General features: G+C 43.6%; 2 pseudogenes; both read left to right on the forward strand.

Moving 5' to 3' along the window:
- Nucleotides 1-9952: 9952 nt before the first annotated feature.
- On the forward strand, nt 9953-10464 carry LOC149991570 (cytochrome c oxidase subunit FA4 pseudogene; annotated as a pseudogene).
- An 8048-nt stretch (nt 10465-18512) lies between these two features.
- Nucleotides 18513-19029, forward strand: LOC149991571 (putative ribosome biogenesis protein RLP24 pseudogene; annotated as a pseudogene).
- The last annotated feature ends 1612 nt before the right edge of the window (nt 19030-20641 follow it).

Below are 20641 nucleotides of genomic sequence, written 5' to 3' on the forward strand. Positions count from 1 at the left end.
AGGGGCTGAGAGGAGGGGCACAGGGAGAGTTTGTGTTTAGGAGAGTTAGTGTTGAAGGGATAAAGTTTCAGTTTGGGAAGATTAAAAAGTTCTAGAGAGGGATGGTGGTGATGGTTGCACAATGTAGATATACTTAAACTATATGCTTAAAAATGGTTTAAATTGTAAGTTTTCATTTTATAAAATTTAAATTTTTTATATTTTATACAACGTTATTTAAAAGTTTAATGTTAGATAAGTGGTCTGTCTGGAAAAAGTTCAGCCATTATTAATATAACATGAACAGGTTGTCTGACATGGATGTAACCTGGCAGCGAAGGATAGTGGACTGGAATGCGCATGCGTGAACAATGACAACTTCACTGTACTAGTCAGTGGGGGTGGTAGACGCTGTTGAGTGAGCATGTGTGCTGTGTGGCTGTCACATTCAAAATGATTGAGCAAGCAGAGCAACAAATCTGCATCAAATTTTGCGTTAAACTTGAACATTTTTTTTGCAGAAACTATTTGGATGACTCAGAAGGCTGCAGCTATGGGCAACTGGTGATTGGCAGCTTCATCACGACAACACGCCTGTTCATGCATCACGTCTCGTGCAGTCTTTTTGGCGAAACATCAAATCACCCAGGTGACTCAGCCTCCCTACGGCCCAGATCTGGTGCCCTGTGACTTCTGGCTTTTCCCAAAACTAAAATCACCTTTGAAAGGGAAGAGGTTTCATACCATCGATGAGATTCAGGAAAATAAGGTGGGGCAGCTGATGGCCATTGGGAAGACTGCATGAGGTCCCAAGGTGCCTCCACTGAAGGGGACTGAGGTGTCATTGTCCTATGTACAATGTTTCTTCTATCTTGTCTCTTCTCAGTAGGTGTCTCTGTTTTACATATTACATAGCTGGGTACCTTCTGGACAGACTTTGTATATTTACCGTAATAAATATGGAATATAGACTACAGTGAGCAGGAGTTATTTCTGGAAGGTGGAAGCACAGAGATTATTGTATATTACACATTTTCGCATTGTTTGACTGTCTTCCAAGGAGCATGCGATTTTGTAATCACAAGATAATTAAAGATGAAAAACTCCAACAGAGGAGGATGTAACATGATGGATTACCAGAAAAAGTGCCTGCGCTCTGGCTGAAAGTCACCTGGCTGGAGGGTTCCTTCTTTAGCAGAGGGAGGAGGTCTGCTTTTGCTTAAATCTTCAGAATGACTGACAAGGCGGGGAGCAAACAAAAAGTTAGGAGGTCCAGAGAAGGCTGACTCCCAGGAACTTCTGACGACTCTCCTCCTTGAGCAGAGGGGACTTAGAGGCTAGAAGTAAACAGAGCAAATGCCTACCCCAACCTAGGACCTGGCTGGGCATCTGAGGTGGCCAAGTGTATAGCATATGAGACACACACAAGTAGAGGCCTTGAGATGTGGAAACCTGGCTAGAGGGCACAGGTCGGGCCTCAGGAGCTGCACACCATCCTTGCCCCTGGAGACAGGCCCATCTACAGATTTCGTAAGGCTGGCCTGCTTTGTGGGAGAAGACAGTGAGGTCCAGAGGGCTGGGAGGGAACTGGCATTTAAAATGGTTGTTCCTCCACTTTGCTCCCAGGTTGCTAAGGTAAACTCTATACACACAGAGACTGGTTTCATTACAGATTAATGAACTCCAGCTTTATGTCTGACAATCCTTGGACTTGAACCAGGAGGCTGTCTGCTCCTCCTAACAGCAGGTTCAAAGCCCTTGTATTTCTCTCCCAGCCCCAGGCCCCCACAGCACAGTCAGGGCAGATAACAGGCCCTCCTTCTCCAGTGAGGCCTGGTGAACTCTCAGCTCCTGTGTTTCCATCTGCTTATTATAGTGATTTTCAGCCCTTTTCATCTCACGACACACATAAACTAATTACTAAAATTCTGCAGCACACCAAAAAATATAATTTTTGCCAATCTGACAAAAAATGGATATGATTTTGATTGATTTACAAAAAATAATAGTAATTTCCTACACTTCTTGCTTCAAAGTGACTAACATTTTTAAAGATTTTATTTATTTATTCTTAGAGAGAGGGGGAAAGAGGGAGAAAAAGAGAGAGAGAGAGAGAGTAATACTGAAGTGCAAGAGAAAAATCAGTGGGCCACCTCTTCCACACCCCTAACCAGAGACTTGGCCTGCAACGCAGGCAGGTGCCCTGACCAGGCATCTAAGCAGCGACCCTTTGGTTTGAGGGATGAAGCCCAACACACTGAGCCACATCAGTCAAGGCCAAAGGGAGTTTCTAAAAAATCAAGTTCCTATAAGGATATAAGGATATCTGATACCAAGAATGAACCAATCAGACCCAATCTTATTATGCATGGTGACCAATAAGATGCAACTCTCTTATATGACCTATATATCTATGGTTTAAGAATAGGCATTCACACCTAATGTCTGTTGTGTTGGCCGTTGTCATTTTTTAGTTCATGATCTAAGGGAAAAGAGGTTGGTGCCCCTGATTAAATAGTTAGGTATTGAATTCTTTCGAAAATTCTTGCGGCACCCGGTTGAAAATCACTGTCCTGTTGGGTCCTTCCTGATTCAGAGACTGTATGGATGTTCCCTTGAAGCCATCTCTGAGGCCTTTCATGATGTCCCTAGTCTCTTGTGTTTTCTCTCCCTTGCACCAGACTTCATCCTCACAGGCTGTATACATGATCCATATTTTTGCTGTCCTTGAAAAAATAAAATTTAAATTGTGGCCTTAGTGCAGTCTCTGTCCAAGGCCATCCTGTATCTCTCTTCTCTCCTTCCTACCCGCAAACCAGTGCAAGTCGTTGCGGAGCTCTAATACAAGTCTCCCAGACACCGCCCCCGCAGTCTGTACTCTTTTTTTTAAAAAAACCAGTTTTATTAAAGTATACTTCACATGCCATCAAATGAACCAATTTTAAGTGTACATTTTGATAAGTTTTTAAAATTTATTTTTAATTATAGTTGACATGCAATATTATATTAGTTTCAGGTGTCGTCGTCGGCAGCCGTCCGTCTCGAGAGACGATGGTGTAGCTTCTCAAGAGTCTATCTGCACCGCCGAGAATGGCTGTGCAGTCCGACTCGGGAGTGACATGGTATCTGTCTCCTCCCGTGTTGAATCGACATCATGCGATGACGCTGAAGCTACAGAGCCTGGGCAGGGTGATATGGAGGGTCTGCTGTTGCCCATGCAGCAGACCCCCCCTCTCTTCGCAGCTGAAGGGTCCAAGGGAAAGACGGAGTCGATACAGCTTGGCTTCAGGTGCGCCGCAGGAGTTGCCGGTGTTGACTACAACGTCAAACCGCCTTAGGGACTCCGGCTCCGGATTTTCTGTCGGGGTTTACTCCCTTAGCCTTTCCCCTGAAGAGGTATGCCGCAAGGCAGCGGAGGTTTTTTGGAGTCAGAGTTTTCCTTCTCTGATGTACCCTGACTGGAAGATCGAACCAGCGACACTTAGCTCGCAGGCCGACGCTCAATCCACTGAGCTAAACCAGCCAGGGCCAGTTTCAGGTGTACAACACAGTAATTAGACATGTATGTACCATACAGAGTGATCACTAGTAACCATCTGGCATCGTACATGGTTATTACAATATTACTGAATATATCCCCTGTGCTATACTTTACACCCCTGTGATGAATTTTATAACTGGCAGTTTTTACTTCTTAATCCCCTTCACCTTTTTTACCCATTTTCCCTCCCCCTTCCCATCTGGTAACCATTAGTTTGTTCTCTGTATCTATGAGTTTGTTTCTGGGGTGGGGTTTTTTGTTGTTGTTCTTTTATTTTGTTTTTTATTGGGTTGGCCAAAAAGTCTGTTTAGTTTTTTTCCATAAAATAAAAGAAATATTTTTCATTTTCACCAATAACTATTGATTTGGCTATTGATTTGAGTATGTTGGCTATCTCCCACTGTTCGGTTCTAGTGGGTAGAGGCCAGGGGTGCTGCTAAACATCTTCCAATGCATAAGGCAGCCCCACAGTCAGAGACGGATTTAACGGCAGATGCACTGGGTGCGTGCCTTGGGCCCCGACTTCTGAAGGGTCCAGCAAAACCCCGACTTTACACTTTTTTCTAATGACACCAAGTTTGGTTTCGTATGTGCAATTTTAATTATGTACAAGTTTACAACTGGCAGTAAAACCTGATAGTATGTTTATATTCGCTTATTTTCATTATTTCATTACTACGCTACATACTGTACACCTACTATGCTGCATAGGCCCTGTGCAGCTGCGCTACCACTCATGGGAGCAATAGAATTGTATTTGCTACTTCATACGTACAAAGGTTCTCCTGCAGTGCAGACTTACGATATATACAAATACCCCGGGATGCAAATTAGTTTGTGCATATGTACTTGTTTCATTTACGGTTTTAAAAATAGTTTTCTGTGCGTATAAATAAATATTCAGGCAAGTTGAAATTATATAAAAATAAAATTAATTTCTATTGTTGAAATTATATTAAGATAAAATTAATTCCTGTTGTTACATCAGCGCCTGGATTTTTGTAGTTTATGAATAATTTTTGAATTTTAATTAATCATTAATTTATTGCACTATAACAAAAAATCTCTTCTCTAATATTCTAATTATTCAGATTATTAAATTTTATATTTTTCTTTTCATTGGTAGCTAGAAAAATGAAATGGCATCAAAACTTTGTGATTATTATTATGTTATTATTAATTATATTATACATATATGATATTCAAATTTTATTGGAAATAAAACATTAGTACATAATATTTTTTATTTATTTAAAAATATGGTTAACATGTATTTTTATTTTCCCTGTCTTTCTTTTTTTTTTTAAGGGGCCCAATATTTTATTCTGCGCCCAGGGCCTCAACCAATTTTAATCCGCCTCTGCGCACAGCAAAGAATTATTTGGCCAAAATGTCAATAGTACCAAAAAACTTTGCAAACTACTTTTGACAAGTTCAATCAGTTACAGCACCTTCTCCATACACTGCATAAATCTTTTTTTTGTTTGTTTCAGTTGCATTTTTACTTTTCTTCAAACAACAAAGCATAATATGCCGAAAATGTTGCATATCTTCTTCCATTTTCAATATTAAAATGGTTGAACAAAATTTCACCAATTTTGATGTTTTTTTAAAAAGGCATTCTTATATGACAGCTATCAGAATACAGTCTAACAAAATTGTTTCAAATTAATTTAAAGACAACTAAGCACTACTAGAGCCGTCGTATAGGGAAAAAAAAACAACTAAACAAACTTTTTGGCTATTCCAATAGATTCCACATGTAAGTGAAATCATATAGTATTTGTTTTTCTCTACCTGACTTACTTTATTTAGCATAATACCTGCTAGGTGCCATCTGTGTCATAGAAAATGACAAGATTTCATTCGTTGTTATGGCCAAGTACTATTCCATTTTATATTGTATATGTGTGTAAAATCACATCTTTGTTTTTAAAATATTCTATTTATTTATGTTTAGAGAGAGAGGAAGGGAGGGGAAAAGAGAGGGAAAGAAACATCAATGTGAGACAGAAACATTGATTGGTTGCCTCCTATTCATGTCCCAACTGGGGATCGAACCTGTAACCTGGGTATATGCCCTTACCGGGAATCAAACCCAAAACCTTTGGGTATATAAGATGACACTTCAACCAACTGAGCCATCCATCCAGGGTCTTTTGGCATTTTTAAAAAGATTTTATTTATTTATTTTTAGAGAGAGGGAAAGGGAGGGAGAAAGAAAGGAAGAGAAATATCAATGTGAGAGAGAAACATTGATCGGTTGCCTCTCTCACACATCTCGACTGGGACTGAACTGGCAGCCTAGGCACGTGCCCTGACTGGGAATTGAACTGGCAATCTTCCACTCGGTGGGGCGACACCCAACAAACTGAGCCATGCCAGTCAGGGCTTAGCATGTTTTTGTGAGATTCATCCATGTTGTTGTATGCATCAATTAATTGATTCCTTTTCATTAACGAGTAGCATTCCATTGTGTGGATATACCACAATTCGTTTATCCGTTTACCTATTGGTGGGCATTTATGCTTTGTCCAATTTTTAAAGCTATTATGAATAAAATTTTCATGAACATTTGTATACAAGTCTTTGTGTGGACATATGTTTTCATTTCTCTTGGGTAATTCTGTGTTGAAATTGATAAGTGCCAAATCACTTTTCAGAGTTGCTGTAATATTTGACATTCCCACCAGCAGTATATGACAGTTCCAGTTGCTCCACATCCTTGTTAGCATATAGTATTGTTCATCTTTTTAATTTTAGGCATTCTAATTGGTAAGTAGTAGCACTGCTTTGTTTTAAAATTTTATCATGAAATATTTTCAGCATTTGAAATGTTAAGAGAGACTAATGTAACAAAGACCCATGTACCCAGCACCTAGCTTCATCAGATGTTAATATTTCACCATAATTGCTTCAGATCTATTTTCTTTTTATGCTGAGAGTCCACTGAGACTTCCACATACTGCACATCATCTTATATTTGAGGAGAGACTAGTTTTTTTAGGATTTTTTTAATATGAACAAATAAATAATGTTTAATGTAAAGGAAAAAACAGGTCACAGAGTGGTATATATTTTATAAAGTAAAATATATATGTACATAGGAAAAAAATGTTAAAGTAAACAGTCATACCAGAATGTTACAAATGGCTGACTCTGAATAGTGCCATTTGAGGTGGGGTTTTTTTTTTCAGAGAGAGAATTTAGAAATAATTTCTTTAAGCCAACCATCGACAGCTTAAGTTTCAGTAAATTTTAGTGACTACCAACAGCAATATTTAAATTTTAAATAATTGTTTAATCTTGATTAATATTTTTCTAAATGAGAATATCTCTTAAAATCAGAAAATTCAGTGTAAAATATAATGTGGTGAAGCATTTTATTTTCTTTTTTAAAGAGCTTTAAGACATAATTTACGTACCATACAATGCACTCATTTAAAAGTGTACAATTTGATGTTTTTTAGTGTATTCACAGGTATGTGAACTGTCACAACACTGGGTTCTTTTCATTCTCATAAATTTGTTGAAAATGGGACAGTTTTTAAAAAAGATTTTATTTATTTACTTTTAAAGAGGAGAATGGAGGGAGAAAGAGAAGGAGAGTAACATGAATGGATTATCTCTCACTCACCCCCAACTGGGAGGTTGGTTCACAACCCAGGCATGTACCCTGACCAGGAATTGAACTGGCAACCTTTTGGTCTGCAGGACAATGCTCAAGCCACTGAACTACACCGGTCAGGGTATCCTCAGGCACTCCTGAGGGCCCAAACTGAGCTTCTCTAGGCAAGTCCTCATTCTAGGCTTCAGGGAAAGCCCGAGCTGACTGAAGATTTTCTGCTGGGTGATTAGGGAGGAGCAAGGGAGGAAGAGAATCACTTAGAGTGCGTGGAGGAAGCCCAGAATCCCAAGGACAGAGGCAGGAGTAGAGGTTGGCAACCCTGCAAGCAGTGTGTGTGCTCTGCTCTGTGGCAGTGCCCCGGGAAGGTGGCCAGGCTGTCTGGCACAGCTGAGGGCCTGAACTCCAGGCTCCAGGGCTGCTACCCTGAAAAGATTCCTAGACCACTACCATCAACCTGAGCACTGTCTTGGAATATCTAAAGTCCCCCTAACTGATATGTGTCAGAACATGGAGGCAGCTAGAATGCACACCTGGACTTAGGTTGTTATCACAGGATATATTAATGGACTTAACCAAGGACCAGCAGAATATGTTAACCCATCTGGTGGGGTGTAGAGAAAGCAATGAGATGCGAACAACTTACTGAATATGTTAATAAGCAAACTCACCCTCGCTGAAATGTGCAGTTGCCAAATTTAAAAAGCACGCCTGCAGAAGTCCGGGTGGGACTCCTATGGGCCCGCGTGGAGGACCTGGAGTCCCCATTCCCTTGCTCCGCATCCCCCTTGCTCCTATGGGCCTTTGAGTCAGTCTGGCAATTGCCTCTCCTCTTCCCCTCTCTCCCTCAATAAACCCGTTGCCTGCTCCCACAGTGGTCTCCGGGTGATTTCTCAGAGCAAGGCTGCCCTGACAATATGTAGGCTGGGTGCCACTGTAACCATAGAACCAGCTCAGAAGGGTTCTATCCTGTTTCTAACAAGATACTGAGTTGCCTTTTAGAGACAAGAGACCAAACCCACAAGTCATGCAGCAGAAGCATGTGCAGAGAGAACTTTAACCTCCGACTGTACACAGAACCAAAGTCTTGCACTTCTTGCGAAACCAAAGGACAGGTCATGACCAGAACTTGAACACCGGAACCCTTTCAGAAATGAGGGATCCATTGTGTAGGAAGATCTGGTGTTGAAACCACTTACCATAAATGGCCAAGTTCCAAAGCTCTCCCATCCAAATCTGCACCACCAGTGCTTCTGCCTACCAGCCTATTCTAACCCCATAACCCTCAATTTTTGCCTTTTAAAATCCTTGATTAAAAGCCATCAGGGAGCTTGGTTTTAAGTGATAGATTTTCATTCTCCTTGCTTGGTGCCCTGCAAATAAAACCGCTTTAATTTCTCCATTGCAAACCTTGGTGTTCACTGTTTGACTTTGCTGTGTATCAGGCAAGGGAGCCCTCATTCAGTTGGGTTAGGTAACATCACTATATTTACTTAAAGGACATGTTCCTTGCCCTGGCTGGTGTGGCTCAGTGGATTGAGCACCAGTCTTCGGACCAAAAGATTGCTGGTTCGAGCCAGGTCCCCAGTTGGGGGCGTGAGAGGCAACTGGTAAATTCTCTCACAGGGATGTTTCACTCTTTCCCCTTTCCCCACTCTTGAAAAATAAATAAGATATGTTTTACAAAAGGACATGTTCCTTAATACTGAACGTAAGTTTACATATACCAGAAATATCCATGTCCCCCATTGAGAGCACTCCTGCTTTGAAAAAAGGAACCTGGAAAACTAAACTATCTTGTGGGAAGCTTGTTAGCAAAAGTGGTAGACATGCCTAACCAGTTTCCTTCTTCCCTTCCCCCTTACCAAAAGTACCCCAATATTATAGGGGTAGCAATGTGCCAGATAGAAAAGGACATTCCTAGCCTTGCTGGGAACCCTCTTCTTGGATGCACACTCACATTTCCCTGAAACTGTCCTGGTGAGGTATGGCCCAACTTCTCAGCAGAAACTCAGACCATCATCCCTTGTACAGGGTGGTGAGTGGTGCTGTTGCAGATGTTGAGTGTCCAGGTCTCCAAACCCATGAATCTCCATTGTCTGTGGGATTAGCTCCACTTCTCAGGCCACACCACCTGGTGAAATAGCAGCCAGGGCTGAGGTTTGTTCTGAAAGTTGGGGTAGTCCTGGAGGAGGAGAGCTTGCTAACAAGAAATGGCCAGTAGCTATACTTCTCCTTTGTAGCATCAGTGGTTCTCAAGGTGAGCTTGCAGGTGCAGCAGCAGCAGCACCTGGGAAGTGGTTAGAAATGCAAAATCTCCCCTCACCCTAGACCTATTGAATCAGAAACTCTGGGGGTGGGGCCCAGCACCTTGCGACTTTAATGAGCTCTCCAGGGGATTCGGATGTAGCTCAAGTGTGAGAACTTGCAAAGCTCTTTTAAGTCTTTCCGGGGATTTGATTAGAGTGTGCTTCCTCCTCACTAAATCACTCAGCAGGGGTAGTGTTGACCAGAGTATTTCTGCAGTTCCGTAGCTAGGCTGGAGGGCCTCCTGGGATCTCAGCCCAGCTAGATAATCACCAAAGCTCCTGGGGTTGGGAAGGATGTGGGGGTGGGGGGTCGCTAATCCCTTAGGAAACAGGGTATATGGACACAGACTCATAAACACTGCAAAGAAACAACTTCTACAGTGGATCCCTCTGACTGATAAGATCACAAGTAGAGATTTCTGCGTAGTTCCTTTTTTTTCTTTTTAACGTTAGGTGCAGAGGGTCAAATATTATTTCAAAATAATATTCCTAAGGTCCTGGGTGACTTTGGACGTCCGCTGATTCTCGGTGCACTGACTACCTGCTGCGGGCAGCGCAGTTTTATTTTTCTCTTCTTCTGGACGCTTTGCCGCGACCATGCTGCGTCAGGTCCTCAGTCAGGCCAAGAAGCATCCCAGCTTGATCCCCCTCTTTGTATTTATTGGAGCTGGAGGTACTGGGGCACTGCTGTATGTCACGCGCCTGGCATTGTTCAATCGAGATGTCTGTTGGGACAGAAAGAATAACCCAGAACCCTGGAACAAGCTGGGTCCCAATGACCAATACAAGTTCTACTCAGTGAATGTAAATTACAGCAAACTGAGGAAAGAAGGTCCAGACTTCTAAATGAAATGTTTCACTATAAAGCTGCTTAGAATGAAGGTCTTCCAGAAGCCATGCGCACAATTTTCCACTTAACCAGGAAATATTTCCCCTTCTAATGCATGAAATCATGTTTGTGTATTCTGTTGGGGTTTACACTGATTAATAAATGTTTGAAACTTGAGAAAAAATAATATTCCTCTGTTTATGGTATATTCATAACATTGATCCGCATAAGGCCTGTTGTGTGTGCGCGTGCGCACGTGTGTATATTTCGTTTTAACTCTGCTCCCCACTCCCACTTTTCTCCATCATAGACAATCATTTTAATGTATATCTTTTCCTTCACAGATGTTCTTGTAAAATTGGTATTGTTATTTTTCATGAATGTATTTTTTGTTTTAATGTAAATTGTATAGCCATGTAACATAGAGAAACATGCACACATCATAAGTGCACAGCTGGGTAAAATTTCACAAAGTGAACACACCTGTGTAACCAGCTCCCTGCTTAAGAAAGAGAACATGACTAGTGCTCCAGAAGCGCCCCTTACCTCATTGGATCACTCACTCACCACCCCTCCAAAGATAATTTCTGTCCAGACTTCTTTTGTGTGTATGTATATATATATGTATTATAGATAGATAGATTTTATTTATTTATTTATTTGTAGAGAGAGGGGAAGGGAGGGAAAAAGAGAGAGAGAGAAACATTGATGTGCAAGAGAAACATCCATCGGTGGCCTCTCACACACCCCAACCTGGGACCGGGCCCGCCACCCAGGCATGTGTCCCCGACTGGGAATTAAACCAGCAATGCTTCCGATTCACAGGCCAGCATTCAATTCACCGAGCCACAACAGCTGGGGCTGTATCTAGACTTTGAACAACATAGATTAAGTTTCCAGTTTTTGATATTTACATAAATGGCACCTGTATGCATATATTTTAGATTTACATCAATGGCATTAGGTTATATAGTTCATTCCGCTTCTTACTTTTTTTTTTTTTTCACTAAGGACTAAGTTTTTCTGATCCGTTCCTGTTACTATGCTTCTAATTGTTGCGTGATATTCCACGTGTGCCTTCACCCCACTGAACCATGTCTCCATGACAGACACCCAGATTGCCTGGGAGTCCCTGCCACCACCAACAGCACTGCGATGAACACCTTGTGAGTACCCTTCATGTACCCATGTGAGCAGCCCTGTGGGATACATGTTGTGCAGAAAGGGGTTAACACAGCAGGCCTGACTGTAACCGAGCAAACCAGTGCTCAGCCACATAGTGTCTTGACACATGACCCAACAATTAGTGTTGAAGGAAACAGGTTTTGTTTTGTTTTCTAAGATTTTATTTATTTATTTTTAGAGAGAGGGGAAGGGAGTGGGAAAGGAAGGGAGAGAAACATCAATGTGTGGCTGCCTCTCCCATGTCCCAAACTGGGGACCTGGCCTGCAATCCAGGCATGTGCCCTGACTGGGAATCCAACCTGCAGCTCCTTGGTTTGCAGGTCAGCACTCAATCCACTGAGCCACACCAGCCAGGGTTTTTTACCTTTTTTTTTTTTTTTTTTTTAAGGCAGGAGTTTAAGGGGAGACCTGAGGGGAGGGTTTCAACAGAATATTCATCAGCTTTCCAGGTGTGTCCTTTGATGTCCTGATGCATCAAAATGAGCATGGAGGGGAGTTTGGGATCATTCTCTGGTCACCTTCACTGCTTCACTTTCATCTTGGGTTTGTCTGACTCTAATTGGGTTTTGTTATTTATTCCCCTGAATTTATCTTCTGGGATTTGGCTGACACTAATGGCAATGACTGAATATCTGTTATCTATCTACCTGACTAGGGTGACTTAAGCCACTTATTCTCTGGTTGGGGAGGAGATGTGTAAACCACTTGCTCCTAAGTGTCATTGGTTAGGGAAGATAAGATCTTGTGATTTATTAGCAGACTGTTAATTGCTCAGCCTTGTTTAACTATCTTGCTTCAGTTTCCCTCAGTCCACTTGTCAAGGAATTTTCCTAGCTTCTTACTATCCTGTGTCACCTTCACTCACTTTATCTAATCACTTCTTCGAAAGTAGATTCACTATTCACTTTTAGAAATTCCCGCCAATTTGAGGAAGTTTCTAGGGAGCCAGTGGGATGTCATTTCTAAAGTGAAATAGCCCTGGCTGGTGTGGCTCGGTGGATTGAGCGCTGGCCTGCGAATCAAAGGGTTGCCGGTTCGATTCCCAGTCAGGGCACATGTCTGGGTTGCGGGCCAGGTCCCCAGTTGGGGGCGTGTGAATCAACCACACATTGGTGTTTTCTCCCTCTCTTTTTCCTTCCCTTCCCCTCTCTCTAAAAATAAATTGGAACTGGCTAGTTCTGAGGGGACCCAGAGAAGGTGATAGGTCTGCTATGATCAAGGCTTTCATACAAGCTGCTCTGTCACTTGGGTCGATGGTACTCAAGAAGTCTCTGGCAAATAGGAATGCTGTATGGAACTCCTGGCAAGCTCAGATAAGAGAATCACACACGTCCAGGGTTTGAGGCAATGTTGGGCCCTCTTCTGCAGCCAAGTATACTCCTAGCTTCCTATTGGATACCTGATCATGGAACATCCTCAAAATGTGGTTCACCGCTTACTTTTAGGAACCTTTCCATAAACAACTACACTCTGTGACCTCAGTTTTCTTGAACTGAATGTGTTTATTAAATTGGATTTGTAGCCATTTGCCTTGCTAAGTGATCCACCTGTATTGACTTTGTCTCCCAACTAGTTGCATAATATTGAGCAAGCTAATCAATCTGTTGAAAAGTGAAAATGACAGTACCTTGCAATGTTAGTTTGAAATGAAGCGTGCAAAGGGCTGAGCACAGGGAACCAAAAACTGGGAGCATTGATTATGGTTAAAATTAGGTTGGTTCCTGGAAAAATTAAACATAAAAATCACTATATGATCCAGCAATTCCACTTCTGGGTATCTACCCAGAAGTCTTGAAAGCAGGGGCTCAAACAGAAATTTGCATATCCATGTTTTTAGGCAGCTTTATTTACAACAGTCAAAAGGTGGAAGCAACCCAAGTGCCTATGGGTGGATGAATGGATGAACAAAATATGGTGCACACACAATAGAATATTAGCCAGTCTTAAAAAAGAAGGAAATTCTGATACATGCTACAACAGGGATGAACACTGAAGACATTATGCTAAGTGAAATGGCAAATATTGTAATAATTCCACTTGTATCAGGTCCCTAGGGTAATCAAATTGATAAAGAAGGTATAATGATGGTTGCCAGGGTCAAATAAAATGTAATCATGATTTTTTATGGTTTGTACCCAAGTTTCAGTACACCCCCCCCAAAAAATTTTTTTTTTGAAACTTGGTTAACTTTCTAAGAGCAATGAGTGCATCTTTTACTTCTTTAGTGTCAGGCAGTTAAAAATATTCATGAAAGTCTGACAACCATGTGGCATCTAAGATGGAGAGCCTGTCCCTCACAAAGGTCATGTTCTAGATCAGTCTACCTCTTTCCCTAGTGCCTGGTGAAATGCATCAGAAAAAAAGGCAAGGGCTTGCTGAGTGATGCCCAACGTTTGCATGGGGCTGGGTAGCTTTTTGCTGTCACTTCTAGAGCAGGTTTTAGATTTTTCTGGGGGCAAGATGCTTTTCTATTTAGCTTTTCTTCATACTTGTAGTAGCCAGCCTTCAAGATGGCTTCCAGTGATCTCTGCTTCCTGGTATTCACGCCTTTGTATAATCCCTTCCTGTTGAGTGTAGACTGCACTTAATGAATAGAGTAAGGCAGAAATGATGAGATGTGAGTAATCTGAGACCAGGTCATAAAAGGCAAAGTGGCTTCTCTCTCAGTCTCTCTCTCTCTCTCTCCCCCTCATCACTCACACTAGGGGGAGCCTTGTCTTGCATAGCCCTATGAAGAGGTCCACGTGGCAAAAAACTGAGGCCTCCAGCAAACAGCCACATGAATGAGCTTTTCTAAGCCCAGTCAAGACTTGGAAGACTGCTGCCCCCGGCCAACAGCCTGGTTGCAGCCTTCCCTGCAAGACCCCCGGAAGGGCAACCGGATTCCTGACCCTTAGAAACTGAGATAACTGTCTGTGGGTTTAAGCCATTAATTGTGGAGGAATTTGTTACACAGCAATATAAAACTAATATCTTCTTCATCACAGTGTAGTCATTACTGCTGAACTCCAGAAACTAGACTGTATGGCTTCAAATCTTGGTTAGGCCACTTCCAAGCTGTGTGACCTTCAGCATGTAACCTTATTTTTCTGTCCCTCAGCTTCCTCAATTATAAAATGGGGGATACAGCCCTGGCCATGTTGCTCAGTTGGTTGGAGCATTGTCATGTACACCAAAAGGTTGTGGGTTCGATCCTTGGAGGCAACCAATCGATGTTTCTCACTCTCTCTCTCCCTTCTTTTCTCTCTAAAAACCATGTCCTCAGGTGAGGATTAAAAATAATAAAATAAAAATAAAAAATAAAGTGGAGGATATGACTATTACTTACCTCATAAGGCTGTGAGGATTAAATAAATATATATAAAGTGCTTAGCAAGGTGCCTGGTATATGATTAGTGATAAATGTCAACTGCTGTTGTTGTTGATTGTTGTTATTATGGCTGATGAAAGAATGCTGCAGGGACAGTGTGGGGAGTAAGTCAAGGAAACACCTGCCAGTAGTAGCATAATGATCATGACCTCCAGAGGAATAAGGGGGAGATGAGTTTTTGCACATGCTCTGAAAACACTCCCATGTTTTTTCCTCCCTGCATTGCTGAGCTCTTCTTGCTTTATTTCTTATTTTTTAAATTTTAAAGATTTTATTTATTTTTAGAGGAAGGGGAAGGGAGGGAAAAATTGATGTGCAAAAGATACATCGACCAGTTGTCTCTGATACCCCCCCCCAACTGGGGACCTGTCCCACAACCCAGGCATGTGACTGGGAATCAAACCAGTGATCTCTTGGTTCTCAGGCCGGTGCTCAATCCACTGAGCCACACCAGCCAGGGATCTTTTTACTTTAGATGGGACCATGTTGGGGGGTGGGGTGGAGGGGCTGGAGCTGGGGAAGGCAGCCTTAAGGATGGTTCCCTGGATGCCAGGGCTCAGGGTCATACCCATTCTTGGGTGAAGCAGCCACTCTTTTGAGCACGAATCGCTAGTTTTTGTTTTTTTTAAATTGGTTATGCTATTACAGTTGTCCCAATTTTCCCCCTTTGCCCCCCTCCACCCAGCACCCCCTACTCCCTCAGGCACCCCCACACCATTGTTCATGTCCATGAGTCATGCATATAACTAAAACTGCTCTATAAAATAAAATCTACTTTTTGAAAGTACAATGAGAAAGCTTTAATTCAAGGGCATATTATTTAGAACTCCACTGAGTACAAGTAACAGAAGATTCAGGCTCACTGAACCTCAGAGGGAGGTTATAGGTCATAGATGTCTGGTGAACCAGAAGACCAGATTATTTTACGGAAGATGGGAGGATGCTGCAGTGGGCCTCAGAGAGGCTTGGAAGGCGGCACGGAGCACAAGCAGAGGCATATTTCCTGTGGCCCGCTCCTCTCTCCACTATCTCTTTATTCTCATTCTCTCTCCTCCCCCTCCCCCTTTATCTCTCCCTTCTCCCTCTCCCTCTTTGGCTCTCTCCCTCTCTCCCTCCCTCTGCTTCCTCAGGCCGACAGCCTCCCACAGCTCCCCCAGTTACAGAGAATGGTCTCTGGTTCTTCATGGACACTGTTTCTCCTTTCTCCATTCTAATCCTAAATTACCTGATCAAGGGGACTGGGTGGCCCGGTACCTTGGGACAGGTGTCTTCTCCCTACCCCAGCAACTCTGGCCTTGGCGGGTGGCACAGAGGAATCTGCCTGGAGCCCATCCCTACAGGGAAGTGGGGTAGGGAGGTGGGGGTGGGGGTTAGTAAGGGCGTAAGGCTAGTGGCTTCCAGCTGGACCTAGTTCTGTGACATGTGCCAGTCGTGCCCCAGGAACAGGAACATAAGTGAGCTGCTGGCAGAAGTCAGCCCCACTCCCTGCGCTTTTCCTTATGATTCAAGGCTTTCAAGGGCTGTGATTTGCGGCAGGGCATCGGAGACATTCTTTACCGCTAACCAGCCTTAATTCTCCTTCTTACATAAAGGGCCAGCGAGAGGATATTAGGATTTTTCTTGCTTGCGCTCCCCCCCTCCCCGTTGCAGTTGTTTACTTATTGAGTTGTGCAAAAAATAAGAAATAAAATAATCTTGTTTATGTTCTAGTCCGCGTGTTCTGTGTGCTCATTTGCGACTGCGCGGTTGGCATGGGGAACCGTAGCGCTGGGCCAGGGAAGGGGGCTGAACCCAAGGGTGTCAGTAGCTTCCGCTGCGGCTGTGACGGGCCAATGCAATTCATTCTTTTTCCTCCCTTTCCTCTCTCTCCTCTCCCCCTCCCTCCCTCTCCAACCCCCCACTCTACCGCCTTACTCCCTCCTTCCCCGCTCCCTCCGCCGTTTTTTGGCATCCTTGGAAGGGAAAAGGGCTTCCTGAGGGAGGCTTTCAGGCCTGAGACACTCGCATCAGTTATTCCAACCATCTGGAGGAAGAGGTGGGGGTAGGGCCAACAAGATTGAAACTCGGGTTCTAGACGATGGAAGGGGGACCATCACCACAGAGCCCAATCCGCGCCCCACCCTTTCCCCCCAGCTCCCGCCCGACTGGGGCCCCTCTGGGGACCTCGCTGGCCGCCAGCACCACCTGGCCCTCGCGGTGCCCAGGCTTGGTTGCGAGAGTGGAGGGAGCCTGAGGGTGTTGGGGGTCCTAGAGACCAGGGGTCCCCAATCCCCGGGCCGCGGACCGGTCCCTGGCGTGTGAGGAACCTGGCCGCGAGCGAAGCTCACCCGAGCTCCGCCTCCTGTCTTCCCCCTCCCCCCGCCCGCGTCTGTGGAAAAACCCGTCCCTGGTGCCGAAAAGGTTGGGGTCCAATGCTTGAGAGTGTGACTCAGGGGCCGATGTTCCCCACTTCCCGAAACCCGAGAGCTCAAAACGGCTGTGAGTCCCAGCGTGGTGCGCCTGCTACTTCTCCCCTCGCAAGGATAGAGGCAAGGAGCTAAGGAAGGCCCTTTGGTCAAAAAGAAGTTTCTGGCCTCTCCCTGGATGGTTTGGAGCGGCTCCTAATTCAGGCTGCCGCTCACCCCCGCCCCCTGTTCGGCTTCTCCCAACCCTCTGACCCACAAGGGGATGCCGGAGCCCCGCATCATCCTGGCAGGCGAGTCTGGACACAGTCACCACCAGAGCCTGTAGCTGGAAGGCGGAAAGAAAGGAGGGCCCAGCAGGCCGCCGAGGAGGCGGGACTTCCTCATCCCCCTGCAGCCCGGGCTGGGGGCAGGGGTTCCCGCCCTTTTGGAGCCCGGCCTAATGTAGGCCGAAGCTGCCTTTGGAGAGGTTTTTGGATGTTTGGTGAGGCCCGGCTCTTCATCCTTATTCATCCCACGACACACCCAGAATATTTATATAATACCTATATAACCTTTAGAAATGCACTGTGGAGTATTTGGAGAGTCAAAATGGGCTGGTGGGGAAAAGATGTACTTCACTCTGTGTATTATACAATCATGTAAAGAAAATTAAATATAAACTATTAGAAAACGTATAAAATTTCAAGTACAGTTATGCACCCTCTGAGGCCCTTTCGGTCAACCAAGGACCACAGGTCTCAAGATCACAACGAAGCTGAAAAATTCCTATCACATACTGACATCTAGCGGTCCTATGGTAGCACAACACATTACTCACGTGTTTGTGGTGATGCTGCTGTAAACAAACCCACTGTGCTGCCAGTCGTATAAAAGCGTACCACACAATTACAGTAGCAGTAAACTATAAATCTATGTGTGAGTGTATAACGTTCGCTGGAGGAAGTCGCCTAATGACGCATTTCTCAGAACATATTCCTATCTTTAAGCTGTGCACGAGTGTATGCATATACATTTTTCTAACGAATTCTTACTAGCCCACCTTTTAATGTTTTTACTTTTTACTATGAAAAATGCCATATATATACAGAAATAGATGAGTAGAGAATGAATCCCCAGCTTCAACAATTATTAAGGTCAGGACAATTTTATTTCATCTCTACCTCCACCCACTTTCTCCTCCTATTTGATATCTTTGTCTTTTAATGATAAATTGAGCTTGTGTTCCTTTCAAGTTTGGCATCTGGGTGGTGGGTCCCCAGGCGGTTCAGCATGTTTATCAAGAGGTGCTATTTCTGTGCAGGGCCCATATACCCCAGCCATGGTAAGATGTTAATCTGCTGTAATTGCAGGGTGCTCAGATTCTGTAAAACCAGGTGTCATAAAAACTTTCAAAAGAAGCACATTTCCCACAGGGTCAGGTGGACTAAAGCATTCAGTAAAACAGCTGGTAAAGGGCTTACAGTGGGTAATTCATTTGAATGTGAAAAACGTTGAAATGCACTTGTCAAAAGCCAGCGAGGGCTGAGAACAAACCGATGGATGCAATGACTGAGAGAGTGGAGGTCAAACGGAAATGCTAAACTAAATTTATAATGAACAGGTTGGAGAAAATGAAGAACTACAGAAAGTCCAGGACATCAAACAAGTCAAACAAAACATTTATCTAATCTGGGCCCCTTGTGCGTGCAAAAGAAAGCAGCTAGAAAACAAAATGGTAAAGAAATTATAGCAGGATGTTGATATGGAAGTTGTTTCTGCAAATCTTACTGTGCAACCATTTCTATGAGCGCATTGGAAAATGTCCTTTAGAGACTTAGAATGTCTAAATTATTGATTTATTTTTTTGCATGAGCTGACTCAAATGAAAAGGTGATTAAAGTTACATCTCTTCTACATTGTTATCTGCAAAACGTCAGATATTATGGATGCCACCTTGCATCTCAATGTTAAACCTTCACTGATGTACACTACTTATGCAAATCATAACAATTCTGTAAATGCAGAAGTGAATTGCAGACATAAAATTATCATGCATTTATGTAATAATTAAGGACAAAAACCCATGGCCAGTGATATATAAAATAAAATTTTCTTTGCAGTAAAAAGAAAGTGAGCTTGTGTTTTAGTTAGCCTTTGCTGTGTAACAAGTCACCTCAAAGTGTAGTGGCCCAAAGCAACAATAGTTCATGATTTGTCATGACTATGGTGGTTGACTGGGCACTTCCTCTGCAGCTTTTGACTGGATTCACTGAAGAGAGAGGGTCAGCTGGGCTGGAATATCCAAGGTGGCCTTGTTGACATGTCTGGCTGTGGACTGCTCAGGCCTCCTCTCCTCCATGACTTCTCATGTTCTAGTAGGCTAGAAGGAATTCCTTATACGGCAACCAGAAACTTCCAAGAGGATCAAGGCAAAAAACTCAAGCTTCCTGACCAAACCGTGTGAGTCTCAAGTCACTTCCACTCTCTTCCATGGGTCAGAGCATGTCACAGGACCAGCCCAGATTCTGGGGTTGGGGTAGAGGGCTGGAGAAATAGCCTCACCCGGGGATGGGAGGAATGAAGGGAAATGACACACAGCAAAGTGAACACTACTAGCATGGGAGGGATTGGTGGCCTTTAACCAATCTACGAGAGTTTGCTTTCATCAACATAGCCTTTTATATGAGGTCTTATGCTTGCATGTGCCACACATACAATTCCCGATCTAGACTTTATAACAATGAACCCTTTGAATACTTGATAGTCACCACAAAGGAGAAACTTTGGTAGCACAGGTAAACAACTGACATTTTTTATCATCCAATTAAAATTGTTCAACAGCTGGGCCCTGGCTGGTGTGGCTCAGTGGATTGAGCACCGGCCTGTGAACCAAAGGGTCGCCAGTCTGACGCTCAGTCAGGTCACATGCCCGTGTGTGGGTCAGGTCCCCAGTTGGGGGCACACAAGAAGCAACCACAGATTGATGTTTCCCTCCCTCTCTGTCTCCCTCTCTTCTTCTCTCTCTAAAAATAAATAAATAAAATCTCTTAAAAGTTTGTGCAACAGTTGAAAGTACATTTAAAGAATCTGGTAGCTCTTCCTTGGCTGGACAGATGGCACATTGAAACTTCTTACTGTAATGGAAATGGATTTTGAATCCAAGTGTATCTTCCTATCAGGCACTTGAAAAATCAAGATGAAGCCTAATTTGCAGGAGGCACATGCATTATGAGAGCAACCAGCCTGCAGTTGGCTTGAATACCGTAAAATTGAGATTCAGCCACAAAGGATTAAAGCATCCAATACATGTGGAGGTTGTGTTTCAGAGCATGCTGTGGGGCCCTGCTCTCCCAGCCTCCCAAATGCACTACCAAAGCCAGATCCATGATGACCTCTGGTGGGGCAAGAGCAAGCATGGC

This window comes from Furipterus horrens, unplaced genomic scaffold (assembly GCF_987537825.1).
Source record: "Furipterus horrens unplaced genomic scaffold, mFurHor1.1.pri manual_scaffold_17, whole genome shotgun sequence".
NCBI classification, from domain to species: Eukaryota; Metazoa; Chordata; class Mammalia; order Chiroptera; family Furipteridae; genus Furipterus; species Furipterus horrens.